General features: G+C 51.7%; 1 protein-coding gene across 1 annotated transcript in view; it reads right to left on the bottom strand.

Annotated features, from left to right (window-relative positions):
- LOC135826118 (uncharacterized) overlaps nucleotides 1-10,032 on the bottom strand; it is a 29,299-nt gene that overhangs the window by 14,034 nt on the left and 5,233 nt on the right. The window contains exons 2-3 of the mRNA XM_065338754.1: nucleotides 6,294-6,376; nucleotides 6-1,086 (exon numbers count right to left, since the gene is read on the bottom strand). The gene's annotated coding sequence lies outside the window, so the exon portion shown is untranslated. The remainder of the gene's footprint in view (nucleotides 1-5; nucleotides 1,087-6,293; nucleotides 6,377-10,032) is intronic.

The following is a 10,032-nucleotide window of genomic DNA, read 5'->3' as shown; positions in this document are numbered from 1 at the left end:
GTGACCTGGCTGGTGCTGTCCCTGGCAGTGACCTGGCTGGTGCTGTCCCTGGCAGTGACCTGGCTTGTGCTGTCCCTAGCAGTGACCTGGCTGGTGCTGTCCCTGGCAGTGACCTGGCTAGTGCTGTCCCTGGCAGTGACCTGGCTGGTGCTGTCCCCGGCAGTGACCTGGCTGGTGCTGCCCCTGGCAGTGACCTGGCAGGTGATGTCCCTGGCAGTGACCTGGCTGGTGCTGTCCCTGGCAGTGACCTGGCTGGTGCTGTCCCTGGCAGTGACCTGGCTGGTGCTGTCCCTGGCAGTGACCTGGCTGGTGCTGTGCCTGGCAGTGACCTGGCTGGTGCTGTCCCTGGCAGTGACCTGGCTGGTGCTGTCCCTGGCAGTGACCTGGCTGGTGCTGTCCCTGGCAGTGACCTGGCTTGTGCTGTCCCTAGCAGTGACCTGGCTGGTGCTGTCCCTGGCAGTGACCTGGCTAGTGCTGTCCCTGGCAGTGACCTGGCTGGTGCTGTCCCCGGCAGTGACCTGGCTGGTGCTGCCCCTGGCAGTGACCTGGCAGGTGATGTCCCTGGCAGTGACCTGGCTGGTGCTGTCCCTGGCAGTGACCTGGCTGGTGCTGTCCCTGGCAGTGACCTGGCTGGTGCTGTCCCTGGCAGTGACCTGGCTGGTGCTGTGCCTGGCAGTGACCTGGCTGGTGCTGTCCCTGGCAGTGACCTGGCTGGTGCTGTCCCTGGCGGTGAGCCGGTGTGTTTGTGTACCCAGTACGAGTGTGTTCCAGGGGCTGTCTGTGGTGCTGCCCTCAGATATCCACGCAGCAGGACCCCTCTAGGTTGCTGTTTTCTGGGCAACGTGCCCGGTTGTTGTCCCAGTCGGGCCTCAAGGTGGCGTCCTGATCACTACAGCCTGTGGATGGCTCTCCTTGATAGCCCTCCTGTGCAGCTCTCCTGGCCACCTCTACCCCTGTCTGTCCAGTCAGAGAAGCACCACAGATAGGTTCCTTGAGCTCGTTTCACCGTCAGGAATGAGCCGTTGAGCTACTTTGCCAGTACTGCTAAAGAATCTTCTCAGTTTGCCGTGACTACTCGCTGCTACCCTGCAGATTATCACATACACAATAGGCAAAGAGTAATGCCAATCAGGACAGCGTTCATACACGACAGTACTGCCGGGCGCTGAAGAACGACCAGGCTAGAATTTCACCAAGCCCAGCATACCAATGTATACACAGTGACTCAACTGTACATATCCTATCATACAATGGAAAATATGAACCGTCTAGGCTAGGAGGCTGCCCCTCCCCCCCCCCCTTTTCTTCGACGACAGACCCCCATATCCGGATACGACATTAAGTTGGAATGTTTTGTTTTTTCACGACGACACTGGAACCTTCCCAAGAACCCTATGGAGGCTCCAGGGTTCCCTTGTCACCCTTCGTACCTGTGACTCGGGAGTGGAGGGTCGGGGTTCACAAAGCCATGTCACCAACAGGAAACCCAGCAAACATGAGAGCTACGTTTTGACTCTACAAATACTTGGCAGCATACAGCAGCTACTGCACATAGGAAATCGAAAATCTATCAGCGTAGAGTCTGCAGACTGCCGTTTATGTCACTGGGGCGAATGCACTTATTTCGGCATATGTACTTACCCCACCCCTCCACACACACACCAGGGTTCTAGCCAGGTCAAAATAGCGTTAGTAGGGTGCGGGCATGAGAAACAGTTACCCCGTATCCCATTCTTCACTTTCCAATATTGTCTTGGGGAAGTGTGCGTTGGTCCCTACATCGGAGCTCGCGGTTTTCCTGCCGACTTGAATTCTCACTTGACTGACTCACGACTACCATCCAGAGCACATGAGAAGTCCATCGAACTGTCATTGGGCAAACCTGCTCCTGCTCAGCAGGGAGTGGTGCTTTCTTGCAGGTTTGCCAAGTCGAAGGTTCGATGGACATCTAGTAGGGTGTAACACACAGTTCCCCAACTATCGCCGAAGTCGCACCAACCTCTTCTTCCAATAGTGTCTTGCCACGCTAAATGCAACGTATGGGGCGAATCCCCGACTTTGCCCCAGACAAATGTGCCTTTATGAACCATATAATGGTGTGCTAGCTGTGCTAGTACTTGTTAGCAACAATCCGAACTAGCGCACACACTGCATTGCATTGCTTTGTACTGCATTCAAGACTGACGTCATGCGCTTTGTTTTGCTGCGTAATCACAAATGGCACCAGCCCGTTTTGCTGAAAAGAAAAACAAATCTTGCTTGCCCTGTTGTGCTCTTCCAGACAACGGATCATGCTTCAGCAGTGTTGCTTTTCCTTCCGTAGCTTTGCTGCCAGCCCGAGTGTCACCTCGACACTGTATTTCTTCAGTATGTCTGACCTAACTGTCGAGACTGTCAAGGCAATGCCTTGCCAAGCCCTCCGCGGCGAGCTTTCTCAGCGCGGCTTGAATCCGAAAGGAAACCTAGTTTAAGTAATTTACAGGACCGTTTGCTAGCAAAGCTAGCCCTTGGTAGTCAGGTCTGCTCCGGCCAGGAGAACCAGCAACAGGACAGTGCGGACACGGCTCGCAAGCCCAGAAACCCGACTGGCACCAATGCCTCCTCCGCCAGCTCAGGTGACGCGGGCTGAACGGATCTCTGCACTCTCATACGGGACGAGGTGTAGTCAGCTTTGTCGGCCGCCAATATATTATTATCGGAGAGCATTGTGCTGCTCATCACCCAAGGCCAAGGCAATGTGGCTTCTGCCGCCACTACGCCAGGCCAAGCTCCTGTAACCCACCCGATCAGCCACCTGCACCAGCTGTGCCCAAGGCTGAACAAGAACGTATCCTGCGAGGGGAGTTCGTCAATTTTTCAAGTTTGTTGCCTGAAATTCTTGCACACTTTCGGTACAACATTCTGGCTGGTGCACAGCCCGAATAACGATAGCCAGCTAAATACCGTTGAGTCGGATGACGCGAAGCAGGTGCGTCGCAAGGTCCACGATATACATGTAGCAACCCGGCTCGAGGCATGAACCACATACATGTCTGCTATCACGGCTGCTGCCCTACACCACACTGCTGAACTGCTGAACTGATTGTGTACCAGCAGTTGATCCTGACTGCTAACCGCCAGTTCTTCCCAAGCGCGTGGCTAGAGTACGACCGCCAGCTGCGGATGCTCGTGGCCTAGTAACCAGGCACGAAGAGGTTGGACACCATCGACGTGAACCTATGGCAGATAGCTTTCACAGGCCATGCACACCCAAAATGCGCTCAATGTAAGACGGTCCATCCAGGGGCGGTTCGTGTCCTTTTCGTCCCCAATCTCAATTCCCCAAGCCAGCAGCATTTACCTCCAGTGGTCGCACCCATACCAGCGACGGCCAAGAAATCTGCCGCACCTTCAATGGAGGTCGCTGTTCTTTGTCGTCATGCCGCTTCTCCCACACCTGCAGCCAGTGTGGCAAGGACCACCCATGCATCAGGTGCAACCAGCGGCAGCACAGAGCCAATCGGCCACCCCACCGCTCCTAGCAGAATGGCTACTGAATCGCTTGACTTGGTACGTAGCTTCTTTTCTATACACTCTGCAGACACCACACTGCTAGCTGACCACTTTGCCCGCCAACATGACATTTCGGTTTTCTCTAATAATCCGCCCTCGGCTTTCACTCACTCGGCATTTATATTAACTGGTTTTGAGGGAAAGAGACAAACGGGAAAAGTCTGAAGAAAAAATTGACTGTCACCACCAGGACTCGAACCAGGGACCCTCGCTTGTAGCCAGCGATGCTCTTACCTCTGAGCTATGGTGCAGTCGTCATCCAAGCAGAGACCGTTCAACGTTTTCTTCAGACTTCGTAACTCACACTTCCTGTGAATCCACACAGGCGGGTGGGATGCAGCCCCCACTGTACCCACACACTTCACGCACAAACTAGCCGGCGGGGAGCCCCAAGTCATAAAATATTAACTGGTTTTGAGGGAAAGAGACAAACGGGAAAAGTCGGCATTTATATCCGAGCAATTAGCTGCTTCCTGCGCCCGCAGCGAGACCACAGGCCCATTTCCGCCACCTCCATTTCAGTTCATGCGCCGCTCTGGTATTGGTGCCGTCCCCAAAAAGAACGGCAAGCTGCGAATGATCCACCATCTGTCTAGTCCGGAAGGCACCAGCACGAACGACAGCATTCCTGCCGAGCCGCTCTCTCTCTCTCTCTCTCTCTCTCTCTCTCTCTCTCTCTCTCTCTCTCTCTCTCTCTCTCTCTCTCTCTCTCTCTCTCTCTCTCTCTCTCTCTCTCTCTCTCTCTCTCTGCACTATGCGAGCATTGACAACGCGATCAACATCATCATGTCATGCCCACAGCCTGTGTATTTGTCCAAGCTCGATGTATGCAGTGCATTTCAGCTGATCCCAGTCCGCAGTCAGGACTTCGCTGGGAAGGCTCCTACTACTACGAGCGCTTCCTGTCTTTCGGCCTCCGCTCCAGCCCAGCCGTCTTTGACTCAGTAGCCACAGCAGTCAACTGGATCCTACAGCACGAGTTTGCTATAGATCACCGGCTTCATTACCTCGATGACTTTCTCGATATCTCCACTGGTTTGGCTGCAGCCAACCAGCAACTCACCATCCCACTCCGGGCATTCACGTATCTCGGCATTCCTCTTTGCTCCATCCCAGCTCGAAGGGCCATCACCATCATTGACCTTCCTTGGTATTGTCCTAGACTGCGAGCGCCATGAAGCTCGGCTACCAGAGGACAAGCTGTCCGAGATCCGTGCGCCACTCATGGCTTCTATCAGCGAGCGCAGCATTGGCCAGCGTCAACTCGAGTCCCTCCTGGGGAAGCTCGCTTTTGCTGCCCGAGTCATCATTCCTGGACGCACATTCATGCGTGAACTATGATCAGTGTGCCCTGAACTGTATCTGTTTATGTGAGTGCGGTGTGTAAAGCCCATCTTGAGAATGGGTTTGCCGGCTCCTTAGTAGATGGCTTCTGAAGAGGGTGTTGAAGGGCATCCAGCGATGCCATGGCACGGCTGTACTCACACCTCGCCTTCCTATCACTATGCCAATCCCACGATACCTGACGGATGCACGCCAGAGAAGTAGTATCCTGAATGGCCATGACAAGCTGCTCTACCAAGCCGCCATGCTGCTTCTTTGGATTTCTTCGGTGTGCCGAATTCACTAATGGCATTACACTGGGCTGTACTAGCTCCCCTGGTGACAGACGCCTGCAACTCTTCATGCTTTCATCCAAGACGGACGCATTCGGTAAAGGCGTTACTAGTGACATTGGCCCGTCTGTACCACCGTACTGCCCGGTCCGTGCCATGGTTAGCTACCCATTTGTCACTCGTCGCGAGGGACCGGAGCAACTCTTGTTCGTACTCTCGAACAGACAGCAGCTGACCAGGCAGTCATTCACAGTAACAGTATGGTCTCTTGTCGCTGCGGCCGGTGTACCATCCCAGTCGAACTACTCCGGGCATTCAGCCCACATTGGTGCAGCCACCACCGCTGCTATGGCCGGCGCCCCCGACTCCTTCTTCTGAGTGGCAGGTCAGTGGAAAGAGCGATGCGAGTCTATGCTACATCCGGACTACAACAAGCCCTAAACGCCAGCTATTGTCTCGGTTTGCTGCCGTGTCATGGATGCCATGAGCTACTGAACTCTAGCTGCACGATGCTTGCCTGTGCTGACATTAATTGACCCTTGCTGTGCGTGAATAGTGCTTAGCTAACGGAGTGCTGGTTGCATGGGTCCACTCTCACAACTGGTGTTATCTAGCTATTTGGTGCGGCTCAGCCTTGCAATATATTACATCCATTAGCATTGCAGCTCTACGTTGAGCTAACAGCAGCTCTACTTTGAGCTAACAGCCGCTCTACTTTGAGCTAACAGCAGCTCTGCTTTGAGCTAACAGCAGCTCTACTTTGAGCTAACAGCAGCTCTACTTTGAGCTAACAACAGCTCTACTTCGAGCTAACAGCAGATCTACTTTGAGCTAACCGCAGCTCTACTTTGAGCTAACCGCAGCTCTGCTATGAGCTAACAGCAGCTCTACCTTGAGCTAACAGCTCTACTTTGAGCTAACCGCAGCTCTACTTTGAGCTAGCACCAGCTCTGCTCTGAGCTAACTGCAGCTCTGCTCTGAGCTAACAGCAGCTCTACTTTGAGCTTCAAACCAGTTGTTTATAAACATATGATATATGCGTGCACGCATGCACGCACACACACACAAGCACGCACACACATACACGACCCCCCCCCCCCACACACACACACACAAATGTCTTACCATATTTTGGCAGCGGTGAGCTGATCAGATTCATAACAGTGTCCGCATAAGACATTGAAAGTCACATGTACACAAGATGGTGCCTGCACAGTACAAAAATTGAATGCACATAATAAAAGCAGAACTCAGCTTGAAGATGATGGAAAGGAAAACATCTGAAGAGACATGGAATCCTGCTACCAGAAAGCATAGGCTATGCACGGGCGCTAGCATTGAATCTTGTAGACATAGGTGTGGTTCGACTCCCGCCCAGGAATGCCTATTCAATGCCATTTTCCAATTTCAGGGCTGCCACTTGCTCCGACTTTTCGGAAATCGTCCGATTTTTGATCGCCTGTCGGACAAACCGACCGATTTTGTTCCCAAAGAGGGACAACCGATTATTTTAATTTTGAGCGCTTTGTAGTCCAGTTGGCCATTCTGCGCTTCCAGGTCGCGTTTGGCCAGTCATTGTACAATGTCATGTACATGTTCATGCAGCTGTAAAATACACGCGTGCTTGCATGTGTGTGTGGAGAGTTAAAAATGTGTTTTGGGGCCCCAGCAGCAAGCCATTTTCCTAAATATTTTCACCGGTGGACACCCCCGGACCCACGTCAGATTTTTCTCCCTCCAGGTGTGGCAGCCTTGCAATTTTCTAACTTCAGCCCTCACCATCGTCTACACAGATTTCAAAAGCGTCAACCTCCATTTTGAAATAATGGTGACTGGCCGCGTTACCCGTAGGCGCAAGCGCCTCCCGCGTGTCTTCGCGCAAGCTTCGAGCTAAAGATCATGTCGCGCACTCATTTTCCTGTCTTTCCCCATTTTTTTGAACTTGCTCAGCTTTTGCTTCGTCTCCACGCTGTAGTCTTAGTTAGTTCTCTTGTCTACTTGCAGCAGAATACTGCAAACTCTACAGCACGTCAAGCTTTTCTTTGAAGAGTTTTTTTTAGCATTGGCGAGGCCTTTTGCGTCGAGATAGACTGTCGACTGTTTCAGTTCTATCTTTCCGTCGTCTCACTAGCGCCCGAATGCAACAGTATATATTTTCTTGTCGTTCCATTTTCTGGCGAACTCATTCACCTACTACTTCTTCCTTTATGAAAGCTTCAGGTGGCTGAGTTCTCCCATTAGCGACAATCATGCCGTGGAAAAGAACGGGATATTCCTAAGGTATGTACAGCCAGTGCAGTAATGACAGTGTACTGCACTGCAAAAAGCACCTGCATGCACTGTGCGTAGTTGTCTATTTTGTTTTGTCGAGAAAGAATCCCTTTGATCCCTTTCGCACTCGCGCGGGCCGCGAGGGCGCAGCACGGAAACTGGTCTGTTGAATTCATTTCTTGGTCAATTTTGACAACCAATACGTCGTTGTTGTTTTTTTCACTGGCTATCCTTTCTCTGCTTCCGAATTGCGATGTCGTCTACCTGGAAAGCCTTGGAGTAAAACGAGTGGAGGCCGGTTTCGGAGGTAATTTTCGGCCAAACAGCAATCATATCGAAAAATTCGAACCGGACGATCTGTTGGTATCTATCGAATGACGTTGGTCCGTAACAAATCTTTGGAAACTACACCGTATGAACCAAGGAATTACCGTAAGTTTGAGAATTTTGGTACATTAGCTGTACGCTGATTGGTCGATTAGCGCAACCGTTAACAAACGGGCCAGTGACGTTTTGGGCGTTGGTGAGGGCTGAACTTGGAACTGCCTTTACAACTGCTGATAACCAGTCTACCAACAAGTATCATATAAGCTATACAGTAAAACCTAGCTGGTGTAAGCGACCTCTGGGTTTAGCGACCACCTGCTCTTAACGACCGTTTTCCATGCACCGACAGTTCTACACAGACACTGTGGGACGTGGTTCTAAAGACCGCCTGGCTTTACCGACCGCTTTTGCTTGCACCGTGGGGTGGTTGCTTAAACCAGTTTTACTGTATTTCTTATGTGAAGTGAGACAGTCTGTGAAGGTCTGTAGGTACCCCTGATCGTACCCGCTCACTCTCACGCACACACTTTCACATACTGGTTCGTACACCGCACACACACACACATATACACATGAACACACACACTGCACTGTACTGTATTTGCTCACTGCCAAAATGGGTCACGTGGGTCTTCCCGGGAGAGGAGAGAGAGGAACTCAAAAGGAATCTTGGAAAAAGGACTCAATCGGCTATTGAACCGCCTGACTCCCGACACCCCGTGAAATCCCCAAATTATGGGTGGACTTGCAAATGATCCCACTTACGGGCTCACCACACCTCAGTAAGTGGCTGAGGACAAGGTGCAGAAAAAGGATTGACGGCATCAGGGTATCCGTCCTGGGACCCAACTGCAGTTACCCCTGCCCCCAGTGAAGGTAATACTTGCTACTACTGTGGGTGGCTAAGGCTGCGTTTACACGACAACGCACGGCCAGTTTTCCATTTTCAGTCCCGCATTTCATTTTTCATTTTCGTGCGTTTACACGATCAAAGCTGGTCCGAGGTGGTCTCGGTTTGTATCGTTTTCGCGCGTCTACACGGGAGCAAAGGATCCGCCAAAGTTCGTCATGTGCCAAGTGTTGCCGTGGAAGCACCAATCACACTCAAGTAATGGTTGAAAACAGGTACACAACAACACACGTCACATGACGAAAATTGTTAAAACATTTTTTTTGGATTGTCGGATCCATGTAAACGGCCGAAAACGAAACAAACATGACGGAAAACGGGGCAAGCAGACCGTTTCGACTGTTTACACACCCAAATTTATCCAGCATAACATTTTCGTTTTCAAATTCTTCCACCTTGGCCAGCGTTTTGGTTTTCTTCCGTTTTGGTGTACAACTTTTACGTTTTGCTCCGCGTACCGTGTAAATGAACCATGCATCCGAAAGGATTTCGTTGCTTTTTCACCCCCCCCCCCCCCCCCAGCGTTGTCGTGTAAACGCAGCCTAAATTAGAGTGGATCCGACATAAGCTTCACTAACACCAGTGATTGCACAAGAGGTAATCTAGCCAGAAGCAGTCCATGGTTAACAGGTATGTATACTTCAAATAGAAAGTACAGTTGTGGCAAGTGAAAGGGTATACTTTCCCCTTTAAAGGGGAAGTTAAGGCTAAAAATCAAATTTTCACCAGTTGTAGTCTTCGGGGTGCTGAGTCGAATGGTCGTGGTCCGAGGAAGCTGGGACGCTCCCTTCCTACTTTAATCCCAATCGAACTCACGCACTTCCACCGAAACTGGGTGACTGCGCCCTACTAGATGGGGATTTGTATGCAAAATGTCACTTAAAGCGCCATTTCGTTCTTATAAAAGCACGGATGACCGCGATTGGCTCATGTGTTGTAGTCTTTTGGACGCTGAGTCGACTGGTTTTGAAAAGGCTGCGATGCAGCGTTCGGCCCTTATTCCCAATCGAACATGCTTGAACATGCTTGAACAAGCGGTCACGTGCTCCTGCGTACACCAGTCACCTGGTCACCGTGCCTGCAGGGTGCAACTTACTAGCCTGTTTGACCTTTTTTGGGTGCAGTCCTGTTACTCGAGTTGAACTCGATTTGAACCTTGGCGTGAAAGTTGTCGCCTGCTAGCGCGGTGACCAGGTGACTTGGGCACGCAGGAGCACGTGACCGCTTGTTGAAGCATGTTCATTGGGAATAAGGGCCGAACGCTGCATCGCAGCCTCTTCGGACCAAAACCAGTCGACTCAGCGTCCAAAAGACTACAACATAGGGGCCAATCGCGGTCATCCGTGCTTTTATAAG

Source organism: Sycon ciliatum, chromosome 10, assembly GCF_964019385.1.
Source record: "Sycon ciliatum chromosome 10, ocSycCili1.1, whole genome shotgun sequence".
Taxonomy (NCBI): domain Eukaryota; kingdom Metazoa; phylum Porifera; class Calcarea; order Leucosolenida; family Sycettidae; genus Sycon; species Sycon ciliatum.
Note: the sequence above shows the minus strand (reverse complement) of the source record. Positions and strands in the feature narration are given on the sequence as shown.